The 16,939-nt window shown below is 40.6% G+C and overlaps 2 protein-coding genes and 1 long non-coding RNA gene across 3 annotated transcripts in view; all 3 read right to left on the bottom strand.

Moving 5' to 3' along the window:
- Positions 1-16,939, bottom strand: part of LOC145901518 (uncharacterized) — an 82,331-nt gene that overhangs the window by 14,778 nt on the left and 50,614 nt on the right. The gene's annotated exons all lie outside the window — the stretch shown is intronic.
- LOC145901524 (uncharacterized) overlaps positions 1-16,939 on the bottom strand; it is a 32,152-nt gene that overhangs the window by 12,066 nt on the left and 3,147 nt on the right. The window lies entirely within an intron of this gene.
- LOC145901562 (uncharacterized) lies at positions 16,291-16,800 on the bottom strand. Its single transcript, XR_014402556.1, has 3 exons — positions 16,689-16,800; positions 16,537-16,629; positions 16,291-16,385 (listed from the first exon to the last, which is right to left on the bottom strand). It is a non-coding gene; the product is annotated as an uncharacterized LOC145901562 (long non-coding RNA).

Genomic DNA, 16,939 nt, shown 5'->3' on the forward strand with positions numbered 1-16,939 from the left:
ACTAATACACCAACGTTAATTTTTACCGCCTGTTACGTTTTACTACACCAGGATTCGAACCCGTGTTATCCTGCTCATGAAACCCGTCTGAAATTTTTACTGGTGATGTGGTTCTTGTGCCTTGGTTAATCTCGCCAAAACTTGTCAACCTGTGGGCACTTGTACTTACTGCAACTCCGATGTACCAGTAGCCACAATTGCCAACAATGGGCATAAACTCAAGCAGTAATTTTTGTATCCAGTTTTCAACCTGTCGCTGTGTTAACAATTATCTCACTTTGCCACAGGCTGGCTTCAAATTTTGACAAATAGCAAGGGATTTGTAATTAAGTATTAAGTTTCTCTTTTTTAGTGAAGATGTAGTTTTTTATACATAAAAACGTCTTATCGACTGTTATGTTGCTCGCAACAGTTCACCAAATCTGACATAACAGATGTAAACAATTGCATATATGTTTATGATTTTAGAATATTGGTAACGAAGCAGTCCTAACCTAAACTGCGAATACGGTCTGACTAGAAAATTATGTTTTTGATGCTTGTTCTTCGTTTGCAGTACACCTTCAATCGCTGTATTGCAAACCGCCTAAAATTGAAACCTCATTACTTGATTTACGCTTTGTACAGAACTGGGCAGCGATCGTTCCAAGCTTGAACAAACGTTTTGTCCAAGGGTGCTCAGTTGCCGTTGATTTTGACACAGTCAGTGATGTCGCAAACGGTCGCGTTGGCTACTTTGTTATCCACCAAAACATAACAAGCGCCTTTCAAACAGCTGGTTGTTTTGACAAAGATTTCTTTCAATTGTGTCTGATCACTGTACTGGGCGCCTTTGTGATTTTCTGCTTCGAAGGTTTAAAAGTACAACTTTTTACATTTTTATTGGTTGTCTGCACTGTAATGTGTCATAGATGCAGTGTCAAAGTACCACATACAATGGCCAAGTTAATGTTTAAAGCCTATAAAAGATGTTGTTCCAAATCACTTAACCAAAAAAATAAAACAAAAATGCGTGAAAGGTATTTACAAACAACTTCTTTACCTTTTTATTGGTTGTTTGCACTATGAAGTGTCCTACATGCAGAAGTAATATACGCAGTGGTGACAAATATAAATTTTATATTTAAGCTCAAGGAAATTGGAAAATGTTTCACATAAATATATGTTTATTTTCCGGAAGAAGAAATAATTAAGCTTCGGACCCTATTCTATCTGTACCCCCTACAAACACAAAACGAGCAAAGGTTTTGGTAAACAAACACAACTTTGAACCATTGGGTTTTTATATTTGCCAAAAAATGTTTCACGTCATGGTGCAACGCGTCGCAGTCATGGCGCAAGAACGCACTGCCCTATTATTCACAAAACGAACCGAGTATTGTACAAAAGGCTTTTGTTACAGAGCGACCCGGCGAGACAATGACTCTTCTCTGCGTGGGACCCACATGACTATGACTTAATCGAGTTGCTGGTTTTAGGTTTATAGCCGAACTATGGTGTTGTTTCTTTGTATCGAAATCTACTGAACCCAATGTGATAATTTAAAGTTCAAATATATCTCATGGAATACTGTCAATAAAAGAATCGCTGTTTACTTTATTTCTGTTGTTGCATAGAACTTTCCTTGTTGAACTTGCAATGCAACAATGTTGCCCTCGAAGCTGGTTTTAACAGTCATTTGATTGAGCAAATTTTTTTGGTTACAAAACAAACCTTTAAACAAACAGTTGTTTACAATTTGTTTGGTTGCAAGTTAAAAGCACATTGTTACATTGCAAGTATATTCTGTTACGTTTGGGGATACAGTCAACTTGCCGGACATTTTGCAACAAATTTAAAACATTATAATTTTTTAAACATTTTTATAAACATACACAGGGCGTAAGAATTGGCATATGTTTTCATTTGGTTTTTCCCCTAGTGGTACAAACATGTACCCGTGGCGCAAGAAGGGGTTCTTTTGTTTGGCGAACCGGGACGGAAACAAAAAGGCTTTAATGTTACACAGGTGGCCCCAAGCTAACAAAACAATGGTCGTTTGAATACAGTTTGATGAAAAAATGGAAAGCAAAACAGCGTTCTTTAATGTGTTTTGTTTAACTTGAAAATGTGGTTATCGATAAACTGATGGGTTAACTAAAAACAAAGATATGAAATTTAGTAACATAGATGCAAATTCCTAACAAACTATATTAACTACGCTGCTTGTTGACCAACAAGCGAACCGCTAATATTCGCATCTGGCAACATATACAACTTTTAATTGTTTTTTTGGGAATCGTTATTTTTGATGCCACAGTTACCTCTTGTGGATTTATCAATGCACATATCTGCTTGGTGTATCTCTGTCGTCATATGAAACGTGGTGTTGAGGCTGTTTTTAAAGACATTCTAGGAAGCAAAAATGTGCCTGTTTTATGTATAAAATTTCTTACTTAACGTCTACCAAAAAGCAAAAACAAACGATGTTACTTTGAACGTACATTCTATTGCGTTTAGTGTTGTTGTGCTTTTGTTCCGCTTAACGAATTTCTTTCAATTGGCATTTCGGCTGCAATTCACCGCACAAAAATCCTAAATTGAAACGCATTGGCTTAACGCAGTTGGAATTGTTTTATCAGACTGTGCATTTTTGTAAACAGACTGGGTGTTGTCCAAAACCCATTTTAACGAGTCTTCTGCTTCGTTTCTCTCAGGTTTACTGTTAAAACTGCAGTTACTGAAATTGTTGCAAACAGACATGGTGCCAAAAAAACTATACAGATCACCAAACAAACGTGCAAAGCTTGCAGCGACAAAGTAATCGTAATAGTGTACTTGTAATGCTGACTACAATAAACAACTTGTTTGTTCTAATGAGCGAATGTATGTTGATCGATGAGCTAACCTAAACTTGGATTCAAGTCAAACCTTACAAAATTTTTCCCACGTATGACTTGTGAAATCCTGCAAATAGTTTTTTGTACTGGTTGAGTTCCTCTTTAACCGTGAGTCAGCCGTAATGCGGTTGACGTTATTAAGGTTGATAATTGGATTAATTTAGAAAATTGATAATTGGTGGTTAGTTTCTGGTCGGACACGATGTTGCAACTATAGGGTTTATGTGACGCCCACCAGGTAAATACGAACCGAGTATTGTGCAAAAGGCTTTTGTTGCAAAGCGACCCGGCGAGACAATGATTCTTCTCTGCGTGGGACCCACATGACTAAGACTCAATCGAGTTGCTGGTTTTAGGTTTATAGCCGAACTATGGTGTTGTTTTTTTGTATCTAAATCTACTAAACCCAATGTGATAATTTAAAGTTCAATTATATATCATGTGGAATGCTGTCAATAAAAGAATCGCTGTTTACTTTATTTCTGTCGTTTCGTAGAACTTTCCTTGTTGAACTTGCAATGCAACAATGTTGCCCTCGAAGCTGGTTTTAACAGTCATTTGATTGAGCAAATTTTTTTGGTTACAAAACAAACCTTGAAACAAACAGTTGTTTACAATTTGTTTGGTTGCAATTTAAAAGCACATTGTTACATTGCAAGTATATTCTGTTGCGTTTGGGGAGTTTGTGAACTTGCCGGACATTTTGCAACAAATTTAAAACATTATAATTTTTTAAACATTTTTATAAACATACACAGGGCGTAAGAATTGGCATATGTTTTCATTTGGTTTTACCCCTAGTGGTACAAACATGTACCCGTGGCGCAAGAAGGGGTTCTTTTGTTTGGCGAACCGGGACGGAAACAAAAAGGCTTCAATGTTACACAGGTGGCCCCAAGCTAACAAAACAATGGTCTTAACTTTCTGCCTGTCGCGTTTGCGCTAATGTGCGGAAAATGCGTTTGAATACAGTTTGATGAGAAAATGGAAAGCAAAATAGCGTTCTTTAATGTGTTTTGTTTAACTTGAAAATGTGGTTATCGATAAACTGATGGGTTAACTAAAAACAAAGATATGAAATTTAGTAACATAGATGCAAATTCCTAAGAAACTATATTAACTACGCTGCTTGTTGAACAACAAGCGAACCGCTAATATTCGCATCTAGCAACACATAAAACTTTTAATTTGTTTCTTGGGAATCGTTATTTTTGATGCCACAGTTACCTCTTGTGGATTTATCAATGCACATATCCCCATCTGCTTGGTGTATCTCTGTCGTTTCGAAAAACGTGGAGTTGAGGCTGTTTTTTAAAGACATTGCGGAGCAAAAATGTGCCTGTTTTATGTATGAAATTTCTTACTTAACGTCTACCAAAAATCAAAAACAAACGACGTTACTTTGCACGTACATTCTATTGCGTTCAGTGTTGTTGTGCTTTTGTTCCGCTTAACGAATTTCTTTCAATTGGCATTTCGGCTGCAATTCACCGCACAAAAATCCTACATTGAAACGCATTGGCTTAACGCAGTTGGAATTGTTTTATCAGACTGTGCATTTTTGTAAACAGACTGGGTGTTGTCCAAAACCCATTTTAACGAGTCTACTGCTTCGTTTCTCTCGGGTTTACTGTTAAAACTGCAGTTACTGAAATTGTTGCAAACAGACATGGTGCCAAGAAAACTATCACCAAACAAACGTGCAAAGCTTGCAGCGACAAAGTAATCGTAATAGTGTACTTGTAATGCTGACTACAATAAACAACTTGTTTGTTCTAATGAGCGAATGTATGTTGATCGATGAGCTAACCTAAACTTGGATTCAAGTCAAACCTTACAAAATTTTTCCCACGTATGACTTGTGAAATCCTGCAAATAGTTTTTTGTACTGGTTGAGTTCCTCTTTAACCGTGAGTCAGCCGTAATGCGGTTGACGTTATTAAGGTTGATAATTGGATTAATTTAGAAAATTGATAATTGGTTGTTAGTTTCTGGTCGGACACGATGTTGCAACTATAGGGTTTATGTGACGCCCACCAGGTAAATACGAACCGAGTATTGTGCAAAAGGCTTTTGTTACAGAGCGACCCGGCGAGACAATGACTCTTCTCTGCGTGGGACCCACATGACTAGAGTTGCTGGTTTTAGGTTTATAGCCGAACTATGGTGTTGTTTCTTTGTATCTAAATCTACTAAACCCAATGTGATAATTTAAAGTTCAAATATATCTCATGGAATGCTGTCAATAAAAGAATCGCTGTTTACTTTATTTCTGTTGTTGCATAGAACTTTCCTTGTTGAACTTGCAATGCAACAATGTTGCCCTCGAAGCTGGTTTTAACAGTCATTTGATTGAGCAAATTTTTTTGGTTACAAAACAAACCTTGAAACAAACAGTTGTTTACAATTTGTTTGGCTGCAATTTAAAAGCACATTGTTACATTGCAAGTATATTCTGTTGCGTTTGGGGATTTTGTGAACTTGCCGGACATTTTGCAACAAATTTAAAACATTATAATTTTTTAAACATTTTAAAAAACATACACAGGGCGTAAGAATTGGCATATGTTTTCATTTGGTTTTTCCCCTAGTGGTACAAACATGTACCCGTGGCGCAAAAAAAGGTTCTTTTGTTTGGCAAACCGGGACGGAAACCAAAAGGCTTTAATGTTACACAGGTGGCCCCAAGCTAACAAAACAATGGTCTTAACTTTCTGCCTGTCGCGTTTGCGCTAATGTGCGGAAAATGCGTTTGAATACAGTTTGATGAGAAAATGGAAAGCAAAATAGCGTTCTTTAATGTGTTTTGTTTAACTTGAAAATGTGGTTATCGATAAACTGATGGGTTAACTAAAAACAAAGATATGAAATTTAGTAACTTTGATGCAAATTCCTAAGAAACTATATTAACTACGCTGCTTGTTGAACAACAAGCGAACCGCTAATATTCGCATCTAGCAACACATAAAAGTTATAATTGGTTTCTTGGGAATCGTTATTTTTGATGCCACAGTTACCTCTTGTGGATTTATCAATGCACATATCCCCATCTGCTTGGTGTATCTCTGTCGTTTCGAAAAACGTGGAGTTGAGGCTGTTTTTTGAAGACATTGCGGAGCAAAAATGTGCCTGTTTTATATATGAAATTTCTTACTTAACGTCTACCAAAAATCAAAAACAAACGACGTTACTTTGCACGTACATTCTATTGCGTTCAGTGTTGTTGTGCTTTTGTTCCGCTTAACGAATTTCTTCCAATTGGCATTTCGGCTGCAATTCACCGCACAAAAATCCTAAATTGAAACGCATTGGCTTAACGCAGTTGGAATTGTTTTATCAGACTGTGCATTTTTGTAAACAGACTGGGTGTTGTCCAAAACCCATTTTAACGAGTCTTCTGCTTCGTTTCTCTCAGGTTTACTGTTAAAACTGCAGTTACTGAAATTGTTGCAAACAGACATGGTGCCAAGAAAACTATACAAATCACCAAATAAACGTACAAAGCTTGCAGCGACAAAGTAATCGTAATAGTGTACTTGTAATGCTGACTACAATAAACAACTTGTTTGTTCTAATGAGCGAATGTATGTTGATCGATGAGCTAACCTAAACTTGGATTCAAGTCAAACCTTACAAAATTTTTCCCACGTATGACTTGTGAAATCCTGCAAATAGTTTTTTGTACTGGTTGAGTTCCTCTTTAACCGTGAGTCAGCCGTAATGCGGTTGACGTTATAAAGGTTGATAATTGGATTAATTTAGAAAATTGATAATTGGTTGTTAGTTTCTGGTCGGACACGATGTTGCAACTATAGGGTTTATGTGACGCCCACCAGGTAAATACGAACCGAGTATTGTGCAAAAGGCTTTTGTTACAGAGCGACCCGGCGAGACAATGACTGTTCTCTGCGTGGGACCCACATGACTAAGACTCAATCGAGTTGCTGGTTTTAGGTTTATAGCCGAACTATGGTGTTGTTTCTTTGTATCTAAATCTACTAAACCCAATGTGATAATTTAAAGTTCAATTATATATCATGTGGAATGCTGTCAATAAAAGAATCGCTGTTTACTTTATTTCTGTCGTTTCGTAGAACTTTCCTTGTTGAACTTGCAATGCAACAATGTTGCCCTCGAAGCGGTTTTAACAGTCATTTGACTGAGCAAATTTTTTTGGTTACAAAACAAACCTTCAAACAAACAGTTGTTTACAATTTGTTTGGTTGCAATTTAAAAGCACATTGTTACATTGCAAGTATATTCTGTTGCGTTTGGGGATTTTGTGAACTTGCCGGACATTTTGCAACAAATTTAAAACATTATAATTTGATAAACATTTTTATAAACATACACAGGGCGTAAGAATTGGCATATGTTTTCATTTGGTTTTTCCCCTAGTGGTACAAACATGTACCCGTGGCGCAAAAAGGGGTTCTTTCGTTTGGCAAACCGGGACGGAAACAAAAAGGCTTTAATGTTACACAGGTGGCCCCAAGCTAACAAAGCAATGGTCTTAACTTTCTGCCTGTCGCGTTTGCGCTAATGTGCGGAAAATGCGTTTGAATACAGTTTGATGAGAAAATGGAAAGCAAAATAGCGTTCTTTAATGTGTTTTGTTTAACTTGAAAATGTGGTTATCGATAAACTGATGGGTTAACTAAAAACAAAGATATGAAATTTAGTAACTTTGATGCAAATTCCTAAGAAACTATATTAACTACGCTGCTTGTTGAACAACAAGCGAACCGCTAATATTCGCATCTAGCAACACATAAAACTTTTAATTGGTTTCTTGGGAATCGTTATTTTTGATGCCACAGTTACCTCTTGTGGATTTATCAATGCACATATGTAAACGTCTATGTTCGTTTTGTTTTTCACACGCTTTATTTCTTTTTGTATTTTCACTTCACCTTCACTTTTACTCACATGTTTTTCTTTGTTTACTTACACTCACCTTTTATAATATATTTGTAATTATTTCTATTTTACTCGTTTTTATACGCCCGAGCAGTCACGCTTGCGTGGCAAACGTGGACAGTGATAATTGGTGTAAGTGCTGGCGGCGAAAAGAATAAGCGAAAAGCCAGGCAGTTCTCTGGTGGTGGCGAGTAGAAAGCACTGTTTTTATTGTGGCGAGAAGTGATTGTTGTGAACGCTATATGTGCAGTGGAAAGTCCTTTTTGTATAAAAAACAACCGTTGTTTTATCCGTACTTTTACCATTTTACGCTTTTATACCTATTAGCGCTTCCATTTTATTACAAAACTAGCCACCTTGGGCGTGTGACTCCAGGTCTTGGCGATAGGCCGTTAGTGCGGAGTAACCTGGGCGTTAGCCGGTTTAGAGAGAAGCTAATTTCGGTTACATTTGGCGAGCACGCCAGGACTCTGCTATCGCTTATAAGGGGTCACACGGCTTTCAGAGAACTTAATGTCTTTTAATTTGTTTTTATCGCCACCGCGCTTTGTACCGGGACAAGATGTTGGCCAGTTTGTTGCCTTATTTGAATCGTACTGTGAGAGTGTGAAAGCTAGTGAGGAAGTTAAATGTCATCTTTTTTTGACATCAATTGATGATGACCTCCGCTGGCTAGTTCAGGGAAACGACAATAATGTTTTTCAACTGAAGTACGATGAGTTAATTAGCCGCGCCCTAAAGCAAGGTTCTGACCACTCGCGCCTCCATGAAACACGCGCAATGTTGTTTGGCCGGCGGCAGTTGCCACAGGAAAGCATTAAGGACTTTGTGTATGCTTTGAAAGCTCTTGGCGACAAGGCTTACCCTACGGAAGAGGCTGTTAAAAATGAGGTGTTATATTCATTACTCTTTGTTGGCATGTTGGACCAGCACATGGCCAGATCCCTGCCGCAACGGTTGGAATATAAACGGGACTTTTGGACGGCCGCTCAGATGGTCTTGTCCACGCATGTACCGGAAATGTCCCAGGTTTTAGGCGTGTGTCGTCGTGATGTTCAAGGTCCATCAGTATCAAAACAACCGGAAAAGGATGCAGACATCAGCGTTCGAGAATTCAAAAAAACTGTGACCGCGCTCCAGAAGGACATTGAGCTTGTACGCCGCGAGGTGCAGCGATTGGGGAAACCAACACCACATCAGATGGCAGACAGGTTGGAGCGACGCTGTTATGCCTGTGGAAAACCAGGACACTTGCAAAGATTTTGCCCAATGCAAGGTAAGCGCGGCTTTCATACCAGTTTTACGCCTCGCAGGAATTTCAATAAAAGACCTGGTACCCCTGTGACCCAAGAGGCAAAAGCAAGCGTATGTTTGAAGGACACCGAACCAAAAACTTCGAATCCTACCAATAATCAGAACACGAGCGAGAATCCCACCAAACCCCGATTAGTACGGTTTGTCAACATTTCTATCGCTTCAGAGCCGGTATGTGCTTTAGTTGATACTGGTGCAAGTGTCTCTTTGATTAGCCAAAAGTGTTTAGAGACGTTGAACAATGATCGCCTCAAAATCTCCCCGCTGGGCCAAAACGAACGTTTTTCTGGAATTAACGGTAGTTTGGTTTCAGTTATTGGGAAAATCACTGTAAATGTTAAACTGGGAGGGCTAGATGTACCCACGTGTTTATATGTCGCGTCGGGCGTCGCTCACCACTTAATTTTGGGTTTGGATTTTCTGCAGAAGAACCGCTGCAGTGTGTGTTACGACCAAAATTTGTTGACAGCGGGCCGTGCTAAGGTGCCATTACTCTCGTCGTCTTTCGTACAACGTACCAGAGATATTTGTGTGACCGATGCCACAGAAGTCCCTCCAATGTCGGAGGTGTGGGCCACATGTCGTTACCACCTTGACGTCCGCGGAGAAGACATCCCTGACTTTGAAGTGTATATTGCGCGAAGACCGGGGTTCACAGAAAAGATTGGACTCTGTACAGCGAACTGTGTTTCAACTGTGCGGAAAAATGAGGTAAACATACGTATAGCCAATTTTACCGATGACCCAATCCTAGTACCATCAGCAACTAGGGTTGCTGTCGCGATTCCAGTACACGCTTTTGGCAACGTTGCATGTCCATTATCGGAATGGTGTGTTGTTGTTGAAGATAGCAGTGTGCAACCTACAGAGGAAGTTTGCAATATCTCCTATGCACAGACACCGACCAATGAAGAAAGTTGGGAATGCATTCACCAAGGCGTGAGTATCGGAGATGGGTTGTCAGCAACCCAGAGGGAGGATGTTTAAAAACTTCTTCGTCGCCATCAAAAAGCATTTTCGACATGTAACTTTGACCTAGGCCGGACTGATCTTGTTCGACATTCGATCGTCACCGGGGATGCGGCGTCAATCCGTCAACATCCTCGAAGAATGTCCATCCATCATAAAACGGAGGTTGAGAAGATCATCAACGAAATGCGAAGCCAAGGACTCGTGAGACCTTCAACCTCGCCATGGTCAAGTTCGATTGTTCTGGTGAAAAAGAAGTCTGGTGAGTTACGATTTTGCGTCGACTATCGACAAGTAAACGAAGCAACCAAAAAAAACAGTTACCCTATTCCCCGGGTTGATGATAGCCTGGATGAAATGTCTGGGTCACGTTTCTTTTCCACCCTTGATCTAAAATCTGGCTACTGGCAGATCCCCATGGACGAACAATCAAGGGAGAAGACAGCCTTTGCCAGTCACATGGGTTTGTTTGAATTCACCGTGATGCCTTTGGGATTATGCAACTCAGCGGCAAGCTTCCAACACCTAATGCGTATTGTGCTGCAGGGTATAGAGTGGCAAGGAACACTCGCATACTTAGACGATGTGATTGTTTATGGTAGAAATTTCAACGAACACATGCAGCGTCTTGAAGATGTTCTTTCACGCCTAGAGTCGGCTGGACTTACACTAAAGCCCACGAAGTGCGACCTGTTCAAAGATGAAGTGCGATTCCTTGGTCACGTAGTGTCAAAACATGGAATACGATGCGACCCCGATAAGGTGAAAGATTGGCCAGTACCAAAATCTGTAAAACAGGTACGTCAATTTGTGGGTCTTACATCGCATTACAGAAAGTTTGTTAAAGATTACGCTCGTATTGCCTCCCCCTTGCACAAATTGACAGAAAAGGGACGTCGTTTTGTCTGGACGGACAGTTGCCAGCAGGCGTTCGCCAGACTGAAAAGAATTCTGACAACAGCTCCAGTCCTACAGTATCCCGACTTTAGCCGACCCTTCGTGTTGGACATGCCTCGGACACAGCCGTAGGTTGTGTTCTCGGTCAGGAAATTGACGGTAAGGAGCATGTGATCGCTTACGGCAGTAGGTCATTGAGCAAAGCTGAAAAGCATTATTCCACAACTCGCAAGGAATTGCTGGCCGTCATATTTGCGACTAAGTTGTATCGCAGTTATTTGCTCGGATCGAAATTTTTGTTGCGCACAGACCATTCATCCCTTCGCTGGCTGTGGAGATCCAGGGAACTCTATGGACAATGTGCTCGATGGGTTGAACACCTGGCTAGTTACAATTTTGATCTTCAACACCGGCCCGGAAAGAAGCACACAAACGCAGACGCGCTTAGCCGGAGGCAACCGGAAGATGACGGATTCCCTTACACAGTTCGTGAGGATGAGTCATTGGAAGAGGTACTTGCACTTGATTTAAAGGCGGAGTACGGGTATGAGTCCACCCATGTAGCAGAAGCGCAGTATGGGGACTTAAGTTTGCGTCCTGTAGTAAAATGGGTGCAACAGGGTATAAGGCCGTCTTTTCGCCACGTCAAACGCCTGTCGGCAGAGACAAAACACTTATGGAGCCTTTTCGAGCGGCTATCATGTCACGGTGGGGTGCTATTCATTACTGACCCTGGTGCGGTGCCAGGTTTAAACGATGTTCAGAAAGTGTTGGTACCCTTTGCCATGCGCAGCGAAGTGCTGTCCGCGTGCCACGACCAGGTACACGGCGGGGGACACTTGGGAATGGCTAAAACCCTGAGCAAACTGTCACAGCGTTTTTACTGGCTAAAATGGAGAGAAGAGACCGAGGCTTATTGCCGTAAATGCGAACACTGTCAACGAAACAAGAAACCAACCACTACCACCCGAGCACCGTTAGTTCCATCACAAGAAATGCGACCGATGCAACGCGTTGAGATTGATGTGCTTGGTCCACTTCCGTTAACCAGGACAGGATACCAGTATATCCTAGTCGCTTGTGATTTATTCACAAAATATGTCAGAGCGTGGCCTATGCGGCATCAAACCGCACATGAAACAGCGAGCATTTTGTTTCACAGGTGGCTAACGGTACATGGGGTACCTGAGGTAATTCACTCCGATCAAGGGGGGAATTTCGAAAGCAAATTATTTGCAGAACTGGTGAGGTTGATGGGTTATAAAAAGACCCGAACAACGCCATATCACCCCGCGAGCAATGGGGGAGTCGAACGCAACAACCGCACCATCATAACAATGCTCCGCAATTACGTACAACGCGATAGTAAACAATGGGATGAAGCACTGTCGGCGGTGGTGGCTTCGTACAACGCAAGCCGGCATGAAAGCACGGGGGTATCCCCTCACTTTCTACTTACAGGACACGAACTGCGCCTACCCGCCGATCTCATTTCTCCAGATCATAAAGTGGCAACGACTCCGCTGGTTCATTTGGATGGGCTACGAGCTCGGTTGCGACTGGCCGAGGAGGTAGCCAGAGAAACCCTGACGACCCAACGAGTTCACATGCAAGAACAATATAATAGACGACGGCATGGAGACGAAATCACGAAAGGCGACATCGTTCTGTTGGAGAATCCGGTGGTTCCGCCTGGCGAGTGCCGAAAATTCATCAGACCATACAAAGGCCCTTTTAAAGTTATTGAGCAACACGGTATGGTGAATTACCTTATTGAAGGAGAGGATGGCAAACAGCAGCAAGTACATTTTAACCGCTTGAAAAAGGCAAACATGCCTTACCATGAAAAAGAACGCCGAAGCACGCAGCCGGATGAGCTCGGGCTGCACGACACAGACAATTTTGTTATCTACACACCACAAAGCGAAACACGCACGGACGCACCCACTGCGCAGGATACTGGGTTGCCTACACGGCCATTGATGGACGTTGGTCAAGGTTTGGGCGCCGACATAAATGACGCTGCGGCGACGATGAATGATAGCCGGCCACAGCGAAATCGGCGACAAACCAAATTTTATCAAGCGTCCTAACGGAGTAGGACAATTTTTAACGTGGGGGGTGTAAACGTCTATGTTCGTTTTGTTTTTCACACGCTTTATTTCTTTTTGTATTTTCACTTCACCTTCACTTTTACTCACATGTTTTTCTTTGTTTACTTACACTCACCTTTTATAATATATTTGTAATTATTTCTATTTTACTCGTTTTTATACGCCCGAGCAGTCACGCTTGCGTGGCAAACGTGGACAGTGATAATTGGTGTAAGTGCTGGCGGCGAAAAGAATAAGCGAAAAGCCAGGCAGTTCTCTGGTGGTGGCGAGTAGAAAGCACTGTTTTTATTGTGGCGAGAAGTAATTGTTGTGAACGCTATATGTGCAGTGGAAAGTCCTTTTTGTATAAAAAACAACCGTTGTTTTATCCGTACTTTTACCATTTTACGCTTTTATACCTATTAGCGCTTCCATTTTATTACAAAACTAGCCACCTTGGTCGTGTGACTCCAGGTCTTGGCGATAGGCCGTTAGTGCGGAGTAACCTGGGCGTTAGCCGGTTTAGAGAGAAGCTAATTTCGGTTACACATATCCCCATCTGCTTGGTGTATCTCTGTCGTTTCGAAAAACGTGGAGTTGAGGCTGTTTTTTAAAGACATTTTGCGGAGCAAATATGTGCCTGTTTTATGTATGAAATTTCTTACTTAACGTCTACCAAAAATCAAAAACGAACGACGTTACTTTGCACGTACATTCTATTGCGTTCAGTGTTGTTGTGCTTTTGTTCCGCTTAACGAATTTCTTTCAATTGGCATTTCGGCTGCAATTCACCGCACAAAAATCCTACATTGAAACGCATTGGCTTAACGCAGTTGGAATTGTTTTATCAGACTGTGCATTTTTGTAAACAGACTGGGTGTTGTCCAAAACCCATTTTAACGAGTCTTCTGCTTCGTTTCTCTCAGGTTTACTGTTAAAACTGCAGTTACTGAAATTGTTGCAAACAGACATGGTGCCAAGAAAACTATCACCAAACAAACGTGCAAAGCTTGCAGCGACAAAGTAATCGTAATAGTGTACTTGTAATGCTGACTACAATAAACAACTTGTTTGTTCTAATGAGCGAATGTATGTTGATCGATGAGCTAACCTAAACTTGGATTCAAGTCAAACCTTACAAAATTTTTCCCACGTATGACTTGTGAAATCCTGCAAATAGTTTTTTGTACTGGTTGAGCTCCTCTTTAACCGTGAGTCAGCCGTAATGCGGTTGACGTTATAAAGGTTGATAATTGGATTAATTTAGAAAATTGATAATTGGTTGTTAGTTTCTGGTCGGACACGATGTTGCAACTATAGGGTTTATGTGACGCCCACCGCAGGTAAATACGTCACTGGCAACGCCCAATAGTCAGCATCGTCTGTGGGTGGCTTTGGCACTGCGCAAAGTGTGGATATTTTACGTGTTTGCGTTTGCAGGGACGTCACGTTTGCAAAAAGAAAACACCCGGAATCCTATGACTATATAAAAACATTTGCCAAGGACTACCTTCGCGACCTTTTAATCAAAATATAACGATGACGAAACATATCTTGGATGACAACATATAACGTTAAATGCGGCGACGAGGGCTAAAAACATTAAATAACAAAGTTTTGATGCACTTTTTCTGGGCTACCGATGCGTAACTGGTGAAGCAAAATTGTTTCAAAGAATACAATTAGAAAAGTGAACAAGAACAGGTACGTCGTGAGACATTTGCCGGAAGGCCTTGTCAAAGAGAAAGCTTTGCATCGGAACGCTACCACTGGTGCGAATATGTTTTCAGCAAACAGATTATGTGCCAATTAATTATAGCATTTACGACCACGAATTCGAAAAAAGTATCAACAAATATACTATAGGCTGGTCTTGCGAAATGGATTAGGCTTTCATTTGGTTTGTCCCTTGGTGGTACACACAGATGTACCAATGGCACAGGAAGGGGTTCGTTTGTTTGGCATACAGGGACGGAAACAAAAAGGCTTTAATGTTACGCAGGTGGCCTCAAGCAATAATGTTACGCAGGTGGCCTCAAGCAAAACAAAACAATGGCCTTAATTGTTTGCTTGTCGCGTATACGCTGACGTGCGGAAAATGCGTTTGAATAAGCGAAATAGCGTTTATGTTGCCGAGCAACCGGTATTAAGCTATGTTTTGTGTGCGGTGTGTTTCCGCTTTTACCCCAAGTACGAGGCAATAAAAAAGCGATTACTTCTGTCTCTTGCCCGAGTCAGAGTTTAGGATTAGCTTTCCATCTACCCTTTGCGAACAAATAGCGATTTGTTTTTGTTGCAATGCAACCACATATCCAGTGTTTAGTCTAAGCATCTTTAATGCCTTTTGTTCAACTTGTAGCAAACTTGGCATTTAACAATAGCTGTAGAAAACAGTACTCGGGCTACATTTTCGTGAGTTACAAAGGAAAGTTACATAATACAAATTGCATAATACAAAAGTGATGACTCACACAACGTGAGAAACGTTTGTTAATTTTACTTCACCCACGCATTGCTCCCGTGTGTTCCCAATCCACACATACGGATGCATTTCGTTTCCCCTACATTGTATATTTTCTTTAGTCTAATCCGCGCGATTGGCCCTGCAGCAAAAACTTCTACGTATTTGCTTTTTCTTGGCGACCAATGCGAAACTGGTGAAGCAAAACTTTTCAAAGAATACAATAAGAAAGGTGAACAAGAGCAGGTACGTCGTTAGACACTTGCCTGAATGCCTTAACAAGCTTTGCAGCGGAACGCTACCACTGGTGCGAATATTATTCCAGCAAACAAATTCGCAAGGCACACTACACTGCAGTAAACATGGTGTAATAGTTATAAACAAACAACATCATGCTATAAAATTCATCAAGTTTTACATGCTTAGTCGTTTGAAACTACATTTTAAAAAGGTACAACATGCTAAAATTAAGAAAATTAAATATATCAAAAAAAGAGTGTGAACGTTTTGCTCTTCTCACTAAAAATTGATGCCATCTGTATGCAAATTTTTTTCATTTTAGATATTTCGTGCTCATGGATTATTCAAAACTGAGAACTTTTAGCAAATTTTAATTTTGCTACTTGCCTGCATTTTTAACGTTTCCCACAACACCAACCTTTCCGTAATAATTATTTTGGGGCCCTGCGAAATATAAAAGAGATTTTGGTAAAATTAACACAAACAGTAACACAGAAGTTGACCGTAGCCAGAAAAATTAAGTCCCATGATCACCAACGTTTGCAGTGTGAACTGTTGCGCCAGAAAAATTATAATTTGATCCACCGTATGAGTCACCAATGTGCTGTGGCCCTGAGTAAACAAAGTTGCAATCAGCAGAAATGATTTTATGGTTTCCAGTAGAAAGTATAACCATTCATTGCGTTCTTTTTAACTTGGTAGGAGAAGATATACCATTTACCAGTGTTACAAACTGCAATCACATTTAAACCATTTGACTCACCCATATTTACGTTTCTCTGCACTCCCACAACCGATCCTCCACTGATATTCGTACCTTGCAAGTTCACTTGTTGTACCTTGCTATCCTTGTATACTGCTCACAAAAAATTGAATAATTTTATAAGGAATGGTTGATTTGTACAGGTGGACTACCTTTTGTGGATTTGTCGATGTGCATATCTCCTTGTGCTTCGTTTATCTCAGTCTTCCCGTTAAAACTGCAGTTACTGAAATTGTTGTGGACAGACATGTGCCAAAGAAAACCTTACAGATCACCAAATAAAGGTGCACAGCTTGCAGCGTAATCGTAACAGTGTACTTGCAATGCTGGTAACAATAAACAACTTGTCAAATGAACTAATGTCTTTATATCTCAGACCAAAAACGGAGCTTATTTTCAAACC

Source organism: Ascidia mentula, chromosome 5 (genome assembly GCF_947561715.1).
Source record: "Ascidia mentula chromosome 5, kaAscMent1.1, whole genome shotgun sequence".
In the NCBI taxonomy this organism is placed as follows: Eukaryota; Metazoa; Chordata; class Ascidiacea; order Phlebobranchia; family Ascidiidae; genus Ascidia; species Ascidia mentula.